Source organism: Eubalaena glacialis, chromosome 4 (genome assembly GCF_028564815.1).
Source record: "Eubalaena glacialis isolate mEubGla1 chromosome 4, mEubGla1.1.hap2.+ XY, whole genome shotgun sequence".
NCBI lineage: Eukaryota > Metazoa > Chordata > Mammalia > Artiodactyla > Balaenidae > Eubalaena > Eubalaena glacialis.
In genome coordinates this window covers 183,636,183-183,652,699 of record NC_083719.1, presented here as the reverse complement: position 1 = coordinate 183,652,699, position 16,517 = coordinate 183,636,183, and the positions used below count along the sequence as shown (strand labels likewise).

General features: G+C 57.1%; 1 protein-coding gene across 3 annotated transcripts in view; it reads right to left on the bottom strand.

Annotated features, from left to right (window-relative positions):
- The window catches only part of SEMA6B (semaphorin 6B), a 28,485-nt gene extending 12,910 nt beyond the window's left edge, over positions 1-15,575 (bottom strand). Inside the window, exon 1 of one of the 3 annotated variants that reach the window (XM_061190696.1) lies at positions 15,354-15,575. The gene's annotated coding sequence lies outside the window, so the exon portion shown is untranslated. Of the gene's footprint in view, positions 1-636; positions 928-10,243; positions 10,319-15,353 lie in introns of those variants that run through there. The other 2 variants (XM_061190697.1, XM_061190695.1) reach the window with 2 other exon arrangements.
- Between the last annotated feature and the right edge of the window lie 942 nt (positions 15,576-16,517).

The window sequence follows — 16,517 nt, the reverse complement described above, 5'->3', positions numbered from 1 at the left end:
GGCTCTAGAGCCCACGAGCCATAACTACTGAGCCCACGTGCTGCAACTACTGAAGCCCACGCGCCTAGAGCCCGTGCTCCGCAACAAGAGAAGCCACCGCAATGAGAAGCCTGCGCACCGCAACGAAGAGTAGCCCCTCCTCACTGCAACTAGAGAAAGCCCGTGTACAGCAACGAAGACCCAACACAGCCAAAAATCATAAATAAATAAATTTATTTAAAAAAAATAAACATTTTAAAACATATATTTATAAAAAATTCAACCTCAAAACATATGTTTTAAGAATTCTTAGAATTAAAGCACAAAAACCTTAAAATGAAAGTCTCAAAAAACAAAAATTCAAAGGCTCTTGGAATTTTATAAACCACAATCTGGGAACTGCAGTACTTTAGAATGCAGACTATTCTAGCTGGCCAGGGACCTCAGAGGCCCCGGTAAGTCTGACTTCCTTCCCGATAACAGCCTTTCTGCTCTCTCCCGGAATACCTCTGTGACAGGAGCCTCACGACCTCTTCAGGGGGCCTGTTTCCCGCTCCCGCTCAAGGGGATTTGAAGAAACTTCCAGGTGTGTAGAGTGGAGACCACCCCCCACCCGTCCCAAGTGATGATCTGGTGGGCGGTGTGAGCAGAACTCACCCTCTGGAACCCAGCCCTCCACGCCCCTTCCAGAAGGAGTGCAGTCCGGAGGCCCCAAGAAGACACCCGCAGCCTCCGGGCAAGCCCCGTGCCTCAGTTTCCCCGTCTGAGCAGCAGGTACATCTCCGAGCCCTGCCCCAGCCTCGGGGTGCGGGGATCCTGAACCCGTGGAGGTGGACGTGAGGCGGGAACTTTGGCCCTGGAACGCCTGCCTCTGAGGATTCAGGGCCAAAAAACAGGAAGGCCTTGCGTGCAACAGCGGAGTTTCCTCTCTGTGACCCTGAACTTCCAGGATTTGTGACTCAGCGGACGCCAGCATCTCACGTGTGCGCGGATCTGGCTCTACTTCCTTAAGAGTTTCCTTCCCCGGCTCCTCCCCTTCTTAGCAACGTCCCGTGGCTCCCAGCGGCCCCCGAGCCAGGCCCCAGACACTGCATTCAAGACCCACAACGGGATCACCAGCCCCGCTGCTGCCTACCCCACCCTACAAGCTTCCTCCCTACAACACCTGCCGGGGCACCCCGCCTCTGGTGTTCTGTCTGCTCTGTTCCTTCTTTTTCTTTTCTAAAGATTGATTGATTGATTGATTGATTGATTGATGTATTTATTTACCTGCCAGGGCACCCCAGCTCTGGTGTTCTGTCTGCTCTGTGCCTTCTTTTTTTTTTTTTAAGATTTATTTATTTACTTATTTGTTTGTTTATTTATTTATTTATTTATGGCTGCGTAGGGTCTTCGTTGCTGGGCGTTGGGCTTTCTCTAGTTGCGGCGAGCGGGGGTTACTCTTCCTTGTGGTGCGCAGACTACTAATTGCGGTGGCTTCTCTTGTTGTGGAGCACAGGCTCTAGCTGCGCGGGCTTCAGTAGTTGCGGTGCGTGTGCTCAGTAGTTGTGGCTCGTGGGCTCTAGAGCACAGGCTCACTAGTTGTGGTGCACAGGCTTAGGTGTTCCGCAGCATGTGGGATCTTCCTGGACCAGGGCTTGAACCCGTGTCCCCTGCATTGGCAGGAGGATTCCTACCCACTGCACCACCAGGGAAGTCCCTAAACATTTTTTTAACATTGTGGTAAAATGTATAACAAAGTTTGCCATCATAACCATTTTTTAAAAAAAATAAATTTATTTATTTTTGGCTGTGTTGGGTCTTCGTTTCTGTGTGACGGCTTTCTCCAGTTGCGGCAAGTGGGGGCCACTCCTCATCGTGGTACGCGGGCCTCTCACTGTCACGACCTCTCCCGTTGCGGAGCACAGGCTCCAGACGTGCAGGCTCAGTAGTTGTGGCTCATGGGCTTAGTTGCTCCGCGGCATGTGGGATCTTCCCAGACCAGGGCTCGAACCCTTGTGCCCTGCATTGGCAGGCAGATTCCCAACCACTACGCCACCAGGGAAACCCCATCTTAACTATTTTTAAGTGGCACTAAGTATATTCATTCTTGTGCAACCATCCCCACCATCCATCTCCAGAACTTTCTCATCTTCCCAAACTGAAACTCTGTCCCCATTAACTGACTTCCCATCCCCTCCCCCAGCCCCTGGTCCCCACCATCTACTTTCTGTCTCTATGGCTGTGACTCCTCTAGGGACCTCACATAAGTAGAATCAGACAGTATTTGTCCTTTTGTGTCTGGCTTATTTCACTGAGCATCATGTCCTCAAGGTTCATCCATGTTGTAATGAGTGTCAGAATACCTTGACTTTTTAAGGCTCCGTAATATTCCACTGTGTGGATGGACCACATTTTATTTATCCATTCACCTGTTGATGGACACTGGGGCTGCTTCCACCTTTTGGCTGTTGTGAATGGCTATGAACGTGGGTGTGCAAACATTTCTTTGAGACCCTGCTTTCAATTCTTTTGGGTGTATATGCAGGAATGGAATTGCTGGATCGTATGGTGATTCTATGTTTAACTTTTGGAGGAACTGCCATGCTCTTTTCCACAGCGGCTTTTACATTTTACATTCCCACCGGCATTGCCCATGCGTTCCAATTTCTCCTGCCAACACTATTTTCTGTTTTATGATAGTAGCCATCCTAATGGGTGTGAGGTGGTGCTCTGTGCCTTTTACCCCATGTCTTATCAGAATAATATTTAACTTCAGAAACTTCAGGACAACAGCTTCCACTCATGGGCCATGCAGCATTGTGGTGAGGGGAGGGGCTCCAAGGCCATAAGGGTTCAAATCCCAGCTCTGCTATGTACATGCTGTGTGACCCTGAACAGGTCACTCCACCCCTCTGGGCCTCAGTTTTCTCATCTGTGCAATGGGCATGGTAACAGTATCGACCTCACAGGCCTGTGGTGTTAGCAAAGTGCCTGGCATGCTGCAGGTGCTCAGTAAATGCTAATTATTATTATTATTGTTGTTGCTGTTGGTATATTGAGTATCAGAGGCCGGGCTGGGTAGTTTCCAGGAATTGCTTCATGGAGACCCCTGATGGCTCTAGTACGGTTGGTATAACATTCAGCCCATTTTGCCGATGGGGAAACTGACGGGCTGATTGAGGGGCCACGACCCACCAGAGAGGATGTGGCAGCTGGATTGAACCCAGGGCTCTCTGCTACCAGGATTTTGCTCCTGGGGGTTGAGCGTATGAATGGTCATGGCAAGATTAATAACCACCCGTTCCGTCATCCCTCAACCTAGTGAGGCCAGCAGTTACTTAACACCCAGTTCACAGATGGGAAGACTGAGGCCCCAGGTCGGGATGGGACCTCACGGCTCATTTTTTCTCCTGGTTTTCATAACTTTGTGATGCAGCAACTCGGGGCTAGAAGGCTGTTCCCGTCTTCCCTCTGTCCACAGCTGCCCCCAGCCCCTCAGAACCACCCTGGGAACCCTGAAACCCAAACTGGGCTTTTCTTACCAGCCCCATTGTTCCTGAGCCAAAGACAAGGGGGTCGGCCTCCCAGTCCCTCCCCTGCCCTGAGGGCCCCAGAGCCCAGCTCTCACCCCCTACCTGGTCCCCGGGTTTCCAGTCCCGCCCCTTCAGTGTCCTCCTCAAGGTAGCAAAGGGATCTTTCTAGAACCCAAATCTCACTTGTTTCTTCCCTGATCTAAACCAGGGTCTCTCCCCTTCGGCACTGCTGACATTCAGGGCCAGGTCATTCTTTGGGGTGGGGAGGTTCTGGGCGCTGCCAGGTGTGGAGCAGCATTCCTGGCCCCCACCCACTCGATGCCAGGAGCATCCCTCAATTGCGACAACCAAAAATGTCCCCAAACACCACCCAGTATCCCGTGGGGGGCAAAACCACCCCCAGCTGAGAACGTCTGCTCTAAACCCTTCTATGGCTCCCCAGTGCCCTTGAAATGAAGTCCTCTCCCTTCCATCTCCACCTCTGAGCATCTGCACATGCTGTTCCCTCTGCTTGGAACACCTTCCTCCTGCTCCCAGTAACCTGGTGAACACGCTTGCTCGTCAGGTCTCAGACATCTCCTCCAGGAAGACTCCCCAGATCAGCCCGGATTGACTTCCTCTGGGCTCCTGCCTGCCTGTGCAGGAGGGCCCTGCTCACCCTATCTTCCAAATGCCTGGTTAACTGTTCATCTTCCCCACTGGACTCTGAGCTCCCCGAGAGGGCGGGACTGAGTCTGTCTTGGCCACCACTGTGTCCCCACTGCCCAGCATAAGGCCTGGCATACAGTAGAAGCTCAATAAAGAATAAAAGTAGGGCTTCCCTGGTGGCGCAGTGGTTGAGAATCTGCCTGCCAATGCAGGGGACACGGGTTCGAGCCCTGGTCTGGGAAGATCCCACATGCCGCGGAGCAACTAGGCCCGTGAGCCACAATTACTGAGCCTGCGCGTCTGAAGCCTGTGCTCCGCAACAAGAGAGGCCGCGATAATGAGAGGTCCGCGCACCGCGATGAAGAGTGGCCCCCACTTGCCGCAACTAGAGAAAGCCCTCGCACAGAAACAAAGACCATAAATAACAGCCATAAATAAATAAATAAATAAATGAAAATAAACCCGAAGTTTAAAAAAAAAAAGAATAAAAGTAGCAAACACCAGGCACTTGTGATGTGCCATAAGGACCTAAATGAACTCATTTGATCCGTACAACACATTGGAGAGGTGGGTGCTGTGCCCCTTACACAGATGGGGAAACTGAGGCACAGAGAGGCGAAGTCATTTGCCCAAATGGAAACGGTGGAGCCAAGACTGAAACCCGCTCAATCGACATTTGTTAGTTTGACGATCATGCAGAGCTGAATCCCACATGCTCTTTGGGGGAGTCTGGGTCACGTCGGGGCCAACCCACTGCACCTGGCCTCAGTTTACCCCCCTGACCTGGGGTTATAGGAGAGGTGGCACCTCTCCCACCCCTCCAAGACCATCTGCTTCTCTCCATGAAACTCGAGGCGTCTCTGCCAGCAGCTGCCCGGCGCCCACTTGCCCAGAAGTGGCCCCACCGCCGGCCCTGGCACCTGGTCACTGGGAGCCGCACTACCTCCCAACCCCGGGGCCGGGCGTGGGAAGCTGCGTGGCCAGCGTGTGCACCGCTTGGCGTGCAGGGCACCCATGCATCCACGTGTCTGCCTGCCTGCAGCCCTGGAGACGTGCATCCATGCACATGGGGGTGGGAGGGACGGTCATAAAGAGATAGAGGTCCATCCCCAGCCGGGACGGCTCGCGCTGTGGCACAGCCTCTCTGCCTGACCTCCCAACCATCACTCCAAGCCTTGGTACAGTCCCACTATACAGATGAGGAAACTGAGGCAGGGATGGAAACTCCCCCCAGGCCACCCGGCTTCACCCTCCCATCGACCTTCCCAGGTACCATATGGCCTTAGCTACTCTAACTTCGTCAAAAGTTCAAATTTCCTTCTGGAACATTTTTTCCCACCTGGCCAGGGCTACCTGGGCTACCCCAGGGCTTCAGCATACATCTTAGGATCAGCTGGTAAGTTCCAAAACAAATAACATAAAACATAAAACCTGTTAGGATTTTCACCGGAATGGTGCTGAACGCATAGACCAAATTGATCTATTGACGGACAGGCTCCCTGTCTCCGCTAATGGCTCAGGCCCCACCTGGGAGTCACCCCCCACCCTGAACTCCCTTCAGCACCGGCCCCTTCTTTTCTCACCCTCACATCCAATGCCAGCAAGTCCTGTGGGGTCTGCCAAATTCATCCAGAATTCTCACCCCTCACTAGTCTTTTCCCTGGTCGGCCCCCAGCACCTCCTGCCTGGACCCCACAGTCCCCTCCACCCGGTCCACAGCTCCCACCCTTCATCCCCACTCTGTCCTCCCCGCAGCTGCCACCAGAGGGCACGCGTGAGCACCCGAGTCAGGCCCCGCCCCTCCTCTGCCCCCAGCCCTCCAGGGCTCCCACCTCCCTCCCAGTAAAAATCCAAGTCCTCCTGGGGCCCACAAGACCCTGCGCGACCTGCCCCGTCCCCTCCCTGCCGTCCTCTCCTTCCTCTCTCCCCCTCGCTCACTCTGCTCCAGACACGTGAGCCTCCTCGCTGTTCCTCCAACACACCAGGCCAGGTCCTGCCCCAGGGCCTTTGCACGGGCTGTTCCTCACTCCTGAAAGCCTTTTCTCTCAGATACCCACATGGCTCCCTCCTTATTTCAGGTCTCCACCCCCGACCCCTGGACTCTAGCAACCCCTTCCCTCCCCACGCACCCACCTCACACCTGGGGTCCAGTGTCACACTCTCAAAGGGTCCTCTAGACCCTCTGTTACTTCGAATATGGTCCTCGGACCACCAGCAGCAGCAGCCTCACTTGGGAGCGGTTAGAAATGCTGAGTCCTGGGACTTCCCTGGTGGTCCAGTGTTTAAGACTCCGTGCTTCCATGGCAGGGGCATAGGTTCGATCCCTGATCAGGGCAGTTCCACATGCCGTGAGGTGCAGCCCCCTCCCCCCAAAAAAAAGTCTACACGGGGATGCCCCCTCCTCCAGGAAGCCTTCTCTAACTGCCTTCCCTGGGGAGCTCCGTTTCCCCGGGCTCCCCCAGCCATGACCCTGCCCTCGGCTCCACCTAACCTCACCAACTTGGGAGCATCTGTGACCAGCTCTGGCTCCTTGTATCCCAAATTGGAAATTATTCATTCACTCATTGGACGAGCAATTACTGAGCACCAGTTGTGTGCCAGACACTGTTCCCAGCATGGGGACGCAGCGATGGCCAAGACAGTTGCAAAGCCCTGCCTTTGGGGGGTTCCCAGTCCAGTGGGGAGATAGGGGTACACGCATTACCAAAAAACAGAACTCAGCTTCTGACAATGATATCGAAGCCTGAAGATGAAAATGCAGAGAATGATGGAGAGTGATGGCAAAGGGGCTGCTTTGGATGGTGGTCAGGGGACTTCCTGAAGAGGGAACTGAAAAGGCAAAGCCCTGGAGGCTGGAACCATCAAAGGAACAGCAAGAAGATGCCGATGGGCAGGGAGGCTGCCATATCATAAGAGAGGAGCCCTGGGACTTTCCCCCTTTTCCAGACAAGACACAGAGCCTCAATTTTCTCATCTGTAAAATAAGGCACTAGAACAGGGCCTGGCACATGTGTTTACTCTCTGTGAAATGACCTTGCTGGGTGACCTTGGGCCAGCAGCTTGCCCTCTCTGGGCCTCTCCATACCACAGCAGGTGACTCAGTGACCCCAGGCCAGGCTCGGAGCCCCTGTTTCTCCATCTGCCGTGGCAAGGATGGGGGCGGGATGCCCATCTCCAGTTCCATGGAAGGAGCTCCTGTCAGCCCGGCCGCCCCAGGATTCCAGCTCCGGGGCCCGGCGTCCCCGGGGGGATCGAGTAACCTGGCCAGGCAGCCGGGCCCCTGCGTCGCCCAGGTCTAGTTACCAGCTCTGCTTACAGCTGCCTCGTCCACCTGCCTCAGTTGTCCCCAGCACAGCCCAGCCGGGCTCCGGGGCTGTCTAGGAACTTGGCAGAGTGGCCAGAGGGAGTCCCTTGGGGCCCAGGCCACGGGGGCGCTGAGGAGAGGGGCTCCCTCGCCCCGCAACGTTCACACCACGCTGGTTAACTCGTCCCTCCCCAGCCTGGGAGGCGGCCAGCACATCCCCTTGGTCCTCAGCCTTCCTCCCTGTGCTCTCGGTTCCCGGAACCTCAGCTTCCCCATCAGTGACTTGAGCATGATAACCATCCCCAACGGGTTATCAGGATGGGTAAATGAGCTCCAGAGAGTAGGTGCTTAATAAACTATTGACTGCTGTGCAGCCTAGGGTTACATCCTTCCCCTCTCTGGGTTTGCTTCTGCCTCTGTAAACCAGGGATGAGAACATTGGCTCCACGGGGGCAAGGGGTCTGGTGCACAGTAGGCACTCAACAAATACCGGCTGAATGAATGTCCCACAAAAAGATCCAACTTATGAAAGAGCTACAAGGATCTGTTTATTCCAGACTTCCTGAGCACCTACCGTGTGCCAACATGGCCGGGGATTCAGCCCTGACCAGGATCATGTACAGAGCCGGGCATGCAGTAAGCACCCAATTGATGCTGAGCATCTCGTTTAAAGAGGATGGTGCTCAGAGTACCCGAGCCGACTCCCCGGTGCACCCCACAGCAGCCCAGCAGGGCAGGGATTTAAGCTAAAATTTGATGAAGCCCCTACTGTGTGCCGGCTGCTGGACCAAGCCTTTCACATGTTTGAACTGGTTTCCTGCCCACGCCAACCCTATGAGGCAGCGACCAGCACCATTATCCCCATTTCACAGAGGGAAAAACTCAGGCTCAGAGAGGTTAAGACACTTGGCCAAGGTCTCAAAGCACAGAAGGGTGTAGTTGGGATTCGAACCCCAGGCCACGTGGTTAAACTTCCTCTTGCTGACATTTACCGAGTGCCCACAACGTGCCATCTGTCAACGAGGCTGCACAGCCTAATTGAACATTTTGCAGATAAGCAAGCAGAGACCCAGAGAGAGGCTGCCCCAGTGCCAGGCCACTCAGAGAGCCAGTGGGGAGACCAGGTGGCAGAAGCAGGACCTTGAATGGGGGACATGGACAGGTCCCCGGGGCTCCCAGCCAGACAGACAGGGGGTGCTCCTGGGTAATTAATCTTAATCACTGTTTGGAAATTGGGCTGCCAGGAGGCAAATCGGAAGCAGCAACTTGTAATTAGGAATGGGGAAGGGGGGCGCTGCTTTCTTGGTGATGCGGCGACCATTCCGAGGAAATTGAAGTGTCATTTATACCCAGTGGGTAATTAGGGGGCCTGGGAGGGGGCCACTCGAGGGGGCTGGGGGCTCCTAGGGAATCCGGGATGGCGCTGGGGCTTGGGGGTCCGGAACCCACAGATTCCCAAGTGGGGGGCCCTGAGCCGGCCTGGGGGCAAACGTACCCCGGTCTCAACCACAATTTGGAGGAAACACGGAAGAGCAGGGTGCTGCTCTTGGGACCCAGCTTTGGGGGACAGAGGGGAGTAAGGCTCAGCTCTAGGGGGCTCCACTGTAGGGAGGGCAAACAGATCTGGTCCCTGCCCTTGGGGTCCTCGATCTGGAGGAACCAGAAGATGGTGAGCCCGGCCCCTCTCACTTGGGGTTCTGGGAGCCCTCCTCTTCCCCAGGCTGATCCTCCCAACCAGAAGTCCCCCAGTCACTGTTCCTCCCTAGAGGCCCTGTCTGGGAGGCCACAGGGATCCCCAAGTGGGATGAGACCAGAAAGGCAGGTCTGGAGGGGGACACCGCTGAGCGATGCTGGGCGGGAGGTAGGAGGGGCCGTGACAAGTGCTGCTGGGAAAGGAAGACCTGGCGATGAACTTGAAGAAGACAAAGGCAGGAAATGGGTCCTGGGGGATGGTCCTGGGGTCATAGCGGACCACAAGTCCTGGTGAGTCAGGGCGCAGGAATGGTGGAGATGCTGGCAGAGTGATGTGGGTTCTGGGGGCTGGGGCGTGAGAACTGCGCATCAATGGAGCAAAACGGCGAGGGGACAGGGACCCCCATTTTGCTGGGTGACCTCGGGGAATTTGCCACTCCAATCTGTGCCTCATTTCTTCCCAGACCCTGGGACTTAGACATTCAAAGGGGAATAACAGCAAACATTTATAGAGCACCTATTGTGTTCCAAGCCCTGTGCAAAGGGCTTTGCAGAAAGTACTGGTGGGGTAGGTAGGAGGGGTTTCCTCACCATTTTACAGGTGAGGAATTGTAGGCAGCCCAGAGTGGGCAAGTAATATGCCCAAGGTTGCACAGCTAGGAAAAGGCCAGACTGGGTTTTGAACCTAGGCCATATGGTCCAGACACCACACTCTTAACCTTAGCACTATGTGCCCCCAGAGAAAGGGGCTCTCAGTCCCCCACATCTAGCAAGTCCAAAATCTACCCTGATCCACCCACTTCTTTTCCCCTCTACTGCCTCACCCTGGCTGGCCCCCATCATGGTTCATCTGGACCAGCGCAGACCCCTCCACCCTTGTTCCCCAGCTCTGGCCCTTGTTGCCCACAGTCTGTGCTCCCTGCAGCAGCCAAAAGGCGCCTGTGAGCACTTGAGTCAGGCCCCGCCTCTCCTCTGCCCAGAGTCCTCCAGGGCTCCCACCTCACTGGGATAAAAGCCCAAGTCCTCCCTGTGGCCCACAGGGACCTGCATGACCTGCGCCGTCCCCTCCCTGCCCTCCTCTCCTCCCTCTCTCCCCCTCGCTCACTCTGCTCCAGACACAGGGGCCTCCTCACTGTTCCTCCAACACACCATGCACGGTCCTGCCCCAGGGCCTTTGCACGGGCTGTGCCCTCTGCCCGGAAGGCTCTTCCAGTTCTCTGCATGACTGGCTCCTTTTCATTTTCCAGGTCTCAGCTCAAACACCACCTCCTCAGAGACACCCTCCCTGACATCATCAGCTAAAACAGCCCCGCCCTTCTCAGTGTCATTGTCCTCGGGGCACTTGTTATACTCGATTCACTTTCTTTCCTTAGTGTCCATGTTCCCATCTAGTGTGAGCTTGGCAAGGGCAGGGCCTGGTCTGCCTTGGTCATTGCTGGGTTCCCAGCACCTGGCACATAGCAGGCAGTCATTAAATATCTGTCAACTCATGAAATGAGAGCAAAGACCCCACAGCTCTCAATGAGATCAGGACCAGAGGCCACAAGCTTCTGCTTTTCAAAATTATTCCTTTTTCGGGCTTCCTTGGTGGCGCAGTGGTTAAGAATCCGCGTGCCAATGCAGGGGACACGGGTTCAAGCCCTGGTCCGGGAAGATCCCACATGCCGCGGAGCAACTGAGCCCGTGTGCCACAACTACTGAGCCTGTGCTCTAGAGCCTGCGAGCCACAACTACTGAGCCCACGTGCCACAACTACTGAAGCCCGCGCGCCTAGAGCCCGTGCTCCACAACAAGAGTAGCCACCGCAATGAGAAGCCCGCGCACTGCAACAGAGAGTAGCCCCCACTCGCCGCAACTAGAGAACGCCCGTGTGCAACAACAAAGACCCAACACAGCCAAAAATAAATAAATTAATAAATAAAATTTATAAAAAAAAATAAAAAATTATTCCTTTTTCTAGAGTAAGAAAAGAACAGGTCCAGACCTGGCATTTTCCCTGCATCCTCTTGTTTAAATGTTCAACCCTAAGGGAGAGAGAATAGCATCCATGTTTCACAGATGGGGAAACTGAGGCTTAGAGAGGGGGCATGAGGGGGTGAGTGAATAAAGAGATGAATTCCAACCCAGGTAAGTCTGCTCCAACTGTTGTGGCAATCTCTAAAGGCAAAAATTCAGAGGGGCCGTCTCAACTGCCCCAGGGGATTCTAACTGGGCCTTCAGGAAAGGGAGAAGGTTCTGAAACTATCAGAAAACATGTGGCTTCCCCCTGGTGAACTCCTACACATCCGTCATGGTCTTAGCGGCAATGCCCCTCCTCGATGCATCTTCTCTGATCCACCGGGAAGAGCCAGCTTTCCTCAGCCCCATTTTGCCCCAACTTTGATCCCATGTAGCCAAGAGGGCCAGGGTCTGCCTGTTTCCCCTCCCTGAGCCTGGAAGACCCTTGAGGGCCAACCAGGCACTAGAGCTAAATCTCCCTCTCTGCGATCCCAGCATCACCCAGCCCAGGGCCAGGCACACAGAGGCCACTGGGAGCATCTGTTTAGTGACTGACCTCCCCTATCGCTCTGGACCAGGTCTCCCCCTGGGCCCTCCTGAAAACCCATGTACCCACAATCCTCTCTGGGATCCTGCAGTTGGGAAGTTCTCTCCTAGGTCAGCTCTTGGAAGGCAGGCTCAGCCTGGGACAAAATGCATCCTGGGAAATGTAGTCCTCACTAGACTAGGCTTCCCTCCCAGCAGGCCCTGGGGCTACCACCTTTGGACCCTGGGGCCAGTGAAGGAGCTTCAGTGGTGGCTGGTAGGGGGCCACCCCTGTATCCCTGCCCAAAGAGATGGAAGAGGGGTCCTTGGCCTCCCAAGTCACCTCCTTAGCGCATTCTAATGCCTGCCACTTCATCTGGACATCCCTCAAGGGCAGGTGACGAACGACTGTGATAATAAGAGAGAATTACGTGGCTCAGGCCCAGACCTCTCAGGCCACACATCAAACCCTGGCTCTGGCAAGCCAAACCTACACCGATCACAATGGTGGGGGTATCTAGCGTGCGGGTCTGTCCCCTGAAGCCGACTCCTAGATAATTTGACCACGGGATGTGGGGCAGGCGGCCGGGGCCCCCTTCCAGGCTGCCTCAGTGTCCCTGTTTCTGCTAAATGAGGCCCCACCCACGGTCAACCCCAATCACCGCTGGGTCTTGGATGAATCAGTCTGAGAATCTGCAGCCCCTTAAATGGCTAAGAATTTTGGAATCACTGTATCCTAAACATTTTTCCAGCATTCTGGAAAACCTGTCTCCTGGTAGTTATCCTTCCCCACGGCTGCTCAAGGTCTGAAACGTGGCCCATTCCCTCCCCTGCTCTAAGATCTTCGATGGCTCCCTATTGCCCTCGGGATAAAGCCCGCTCCCCAGCTTGGCATCCGCGGCCCCTGTCACCTCTCAGGCCTCATTGTTTATTGTCTCCCACCCTTAAAATAGCCCAGTCACTCAGGAGTCCCCCAACACATCCCTCCGTGGTTTTCCCCACTGCTCCCTCCACCTGGAATCCCCATCCCCCTCGCCTCCTGGCAACCGCCTTCTCACCCCTCAAGGCCAGTGCCAGCATCCCCTCCTCCAGGCAGGGGATGCTGGCATTGGCATCCCTGCTTCCACCTGTCCTGACCCTGGCTGAGTCCTCTCTGGGTTCCCCATCATCACCTGGCAAAGGGCCGGGCACACAGGACAGGGCCACACCACAGGGTCAGTTAGGGACACCCTCCTTCCCGGGAGATGGGCAGCGACCGGCACATCCTTCAGCCCCGGGGGACCCAGCTTACCTGTCCCGCCAGCTGACGTCAGGGTCACCTTTGCAAGGACAGTTTGATTTCTATCTTCCTGGTCCAGCCCCCGGTAACCCCAGCAACTCTCGGCTCAAGCCCTGGGCGGCCACTGCAGATGCCAAACCCTCCTGCAGCTCACATCTCCAGCACCTTCTTTGACCAGAGGACAGAAGTGAATGGCCCCTTCCTGGTGACTCAATACCTCCGCTGGGAGTCGTGCTCTCACCTCAAAGCAGAGGAGGCGACAGGACCCTTAGGCCCCATGGGTGCTCAGCCCTGGCAGAAGGCAGGTGGGGACTGGAGGGAGAGGTTACAAATCCAGGGTATTCCTTGGGACCTCTCTCTGCCTTATCTCCCTCCACTCAGGTCCTAAAACCTTCTGGGGAGATCGCAGCCCAGAGAGGGCTAGAGACCTGTCTGAGGTCACACAGCAGCACTCCTCCTCTCAGGCCCCAGCCTTCTCTATGATGCTTTTTTTTCTTTTTGGAGAGGGGTGGGGCGTTGGAAGCTCCAGGTCTAATTTCTGCCCTGGCCAGGTCGGCTGGGTGGGGGGCCGGGGTTTCCAAGGAAACCTTTGGGCTGGCATTTTGGGTTTCAGCAGATGTGGAGGCTCCTTTCCCCCTTGACCCCATCTAACAGCCCCAGCAGTGGAGAGGCCTGGCTTCCCTCTCCACCCATTCTGCCGCCTCCCTGGGCCTCAGTCACCCTGTCTGTTCTTGGGAATGGGCCAGTTCAGGGTGGACATGCTACAGTTTAATGAGTCTCCTGCCAGGCTGCCACCTACCCGATATCCAAGGTCCTCTGTGTCACAGGGACGCCCCAGCTACCTTCCCGAAGAGCTCAGGACCCCCTCCCAGGAGAATCCTGACCCCACCTATGACTCCCAGCCTCTCCCCACACCCCGTACTCTGTCTAAATAGAGTTTCAGCAATTGCTCAGATACATTCAAAAATTTCATCCTTGAAAGAAAACATATTTACTAGGATGTGGGAAAGGGACTGGCCAGTGTCTGTAGGGGAGGGGATGCCCCGGGGGTACTGAACTTTGATTTTGGAGAGTGCGCTGTACCCTTGAGAAGCTGAGGGAACCCAGAAAAATATGAAGCAATGCAATTTTGCAAACTGGGGGGGCCCTTCTGAAGCCCCAGCCATTAGTCCCCCCTTCCTCCTTAAACCCAAAAGAGACCCCCAAAACTTAAGGGCCCAATCCTCTAACCCCAAGCCCCAGTTCCCCTCCAGTCTGGGGGTCAAAGATGACAGCCTCACGGGGAGGATGCCAAAGACCTCAGCCAGAGAGGGCCAAACAGGGGTTGAGGGTCTGGGAATCGCCCCCAGCCCCAGGACGCTTGCAAAAACTCCCAGCTTCAGCGCCTACACGTCCGGGCAGGGGCAGAACAGGGCGGAGGTGCCCCAAACTCGGAGGGCACCCCGAGGGGGAGAGCGGGACAGGGGGCACGTGACCCCCGCCCTGGAGACCAATCAGCGCCCACGGGAGGGGGCCACACTCGGCGCCCCCCACCCCTCCCAGCGCTCTCGGAGAGAGACGCTTTCTTTGTCCCTTTGTCAGCTCTTGGGGGCCCCGAAACCCTGGGCTCCCACTGCAGCGGGTGGGATCTGGACCGTCTGACTCTCTCCCCCCACCGCGGCCTCTCCCCCGCGGCCCGGGCCCTGGACTCGTTCTGGGCCGGGCGTGAGACTGGAGAGGGCTCAGGGGCGCCCAAGGTGCGGCGGCTGGACCGCGGAGTGGGGCGGAGGGGCCTCACCTCTCCGGGACCACCGCACCAGCCCCGGGGGGCCCTCGACTTAGCGCCCAGGGCCCCGCCCCCCAGCACCACCTCCCACCCCCGGCCAGCAGGCCCCCTGCCTGCCCTGAACCCCCCACCTGGGCCCAAATCCAGCTCCCCAGCGGCGCAGCCGCGAGCCCCCATTATTGTGCCTCCTACGGTCCCCCCGGACAAAACCTCCACCCGTTGCGGTGCCGACAGAACCCCCATTATAGCTCCACATACAGGCCCCCAGTCAACAATCCAGGCCCCCCCAGCTGCGGTGCCATTAAACACCCCCATTATGGAGTCTCATTCAGCGCCCCAGGCCCAAATCCAGACCCTTCAAAGCGTTGTTACTGGACCCCCATTATATCGCTCCATACTGCGACCCCCCTAAAATCCAGCCCCCTCCCCAGTTGCGTTGCCGGCAGATCCTCCCGTTACAGAGCTCCACAAATCCCCTCTCCGGCCCCAATCCATCCCCCTCGCAGTGGCGGGGCCCCCAGGCCCCCCATTATAGCGTCTGACCCGGCCACCCCAGCCAACAATTCAGCCCCCAGCTGCGTGCCGACAGACACGCCCGGGATAGCGCCTCCCCAGCCCCCCCTCTTGCAGACGCCCCGGGGCGCTTACCTCGGAGCCGCGGCCGCAGCGAGTGCGCGGGAGGGAGCTCGAGGGCGGGAGGGCGCGGGTGGGGGGTGGGTGGGGGGTTCGTGCGCGCACCTGTCCCGGCCCGGCCGGCTCAGCCAGGCATCCCGGGGTGGGGAGGGGGGCTGGGGGCGCGCGCTCTCCCCGCCCCCGGGCCCGCTGCGCTGCGCTGATGGAGGGGGCTCAGCCCCGGCCCCCGGCGCGCTGGCGTCGGCTCCGGGGGGGGCGCTGCGCGGCGGCCGGACCGGGGGCGCGCCGCGGCCGCATCTCCTCTGCCCGCCGCGGCCGCCGCTGCGACTCGCGACTCTGCCACCTCCGCCCCCCCTCCCCCCCTCCCCCCCTCCCCCCCCCTCCCCCCGGCAACCCTCCCTTACCAAGCCGGGCCGGAGCCGCGCAAAACCCGGCCCGGAGCAAAGGCGGCGCGGAACGGAGGGCGGAGCCAGGTGGGCGGCCGGCGGCGCTGGGGGCGGGGGCGGGGGCGGGGGTGGGGGGGTGGAGGAGTGACCCAAGAGAAGGCACCCTGCTTTTGTCCCGGTGGAGGGCCTGATCGCCGCTCCCCTCCCCAAATTACTGCCCCGGTCCATTCTGGCCAGTCCCGCATACCCAGAATCCATCCTCTCTCGGATCCGCGGGGAAGATGGGGATGCTGCGGCGTCAGGAACTCCGGGGGTCTACATGGCCCTCTTCATATATGAGGACATTTATTCAATCCACAAGCATTATATTAAACAATACTCAGTAAACATGTAAGGAAACTGAGGCATGGGGGGCGTCTTGTCCAAGGTCACCCAGTTAGAAAGTGGCAGAACTGGGATTTGAACAGAGCAAGCTGGCTGCAGAGACCATGGCTATCTTCTGTCCCAGCGCCCATGGGGCCTGACGGGAAAAGAGGTTCCCAGGGGGCTGCAGCATACCCTCAGCCGGTGGGGAGCACTCCGGCCCCCTGCCTTTGGGACTCCAAGACAAACTGGTCTTCCTGTTTCCGAGACCTCCCTGTAACCTCCCTGCCCCTTTGTGACCTTAGAAAGAGAGCTCCTCTCAGGACCTCAATGTCCCTCTCTGTCCAAAGCACCTCTCCACATGGGTGTGACTGTGTATGTCTCCCCCACTGCGCTGCACGCTGTCCTGGTCCCTCTGGCATCTCCAGTA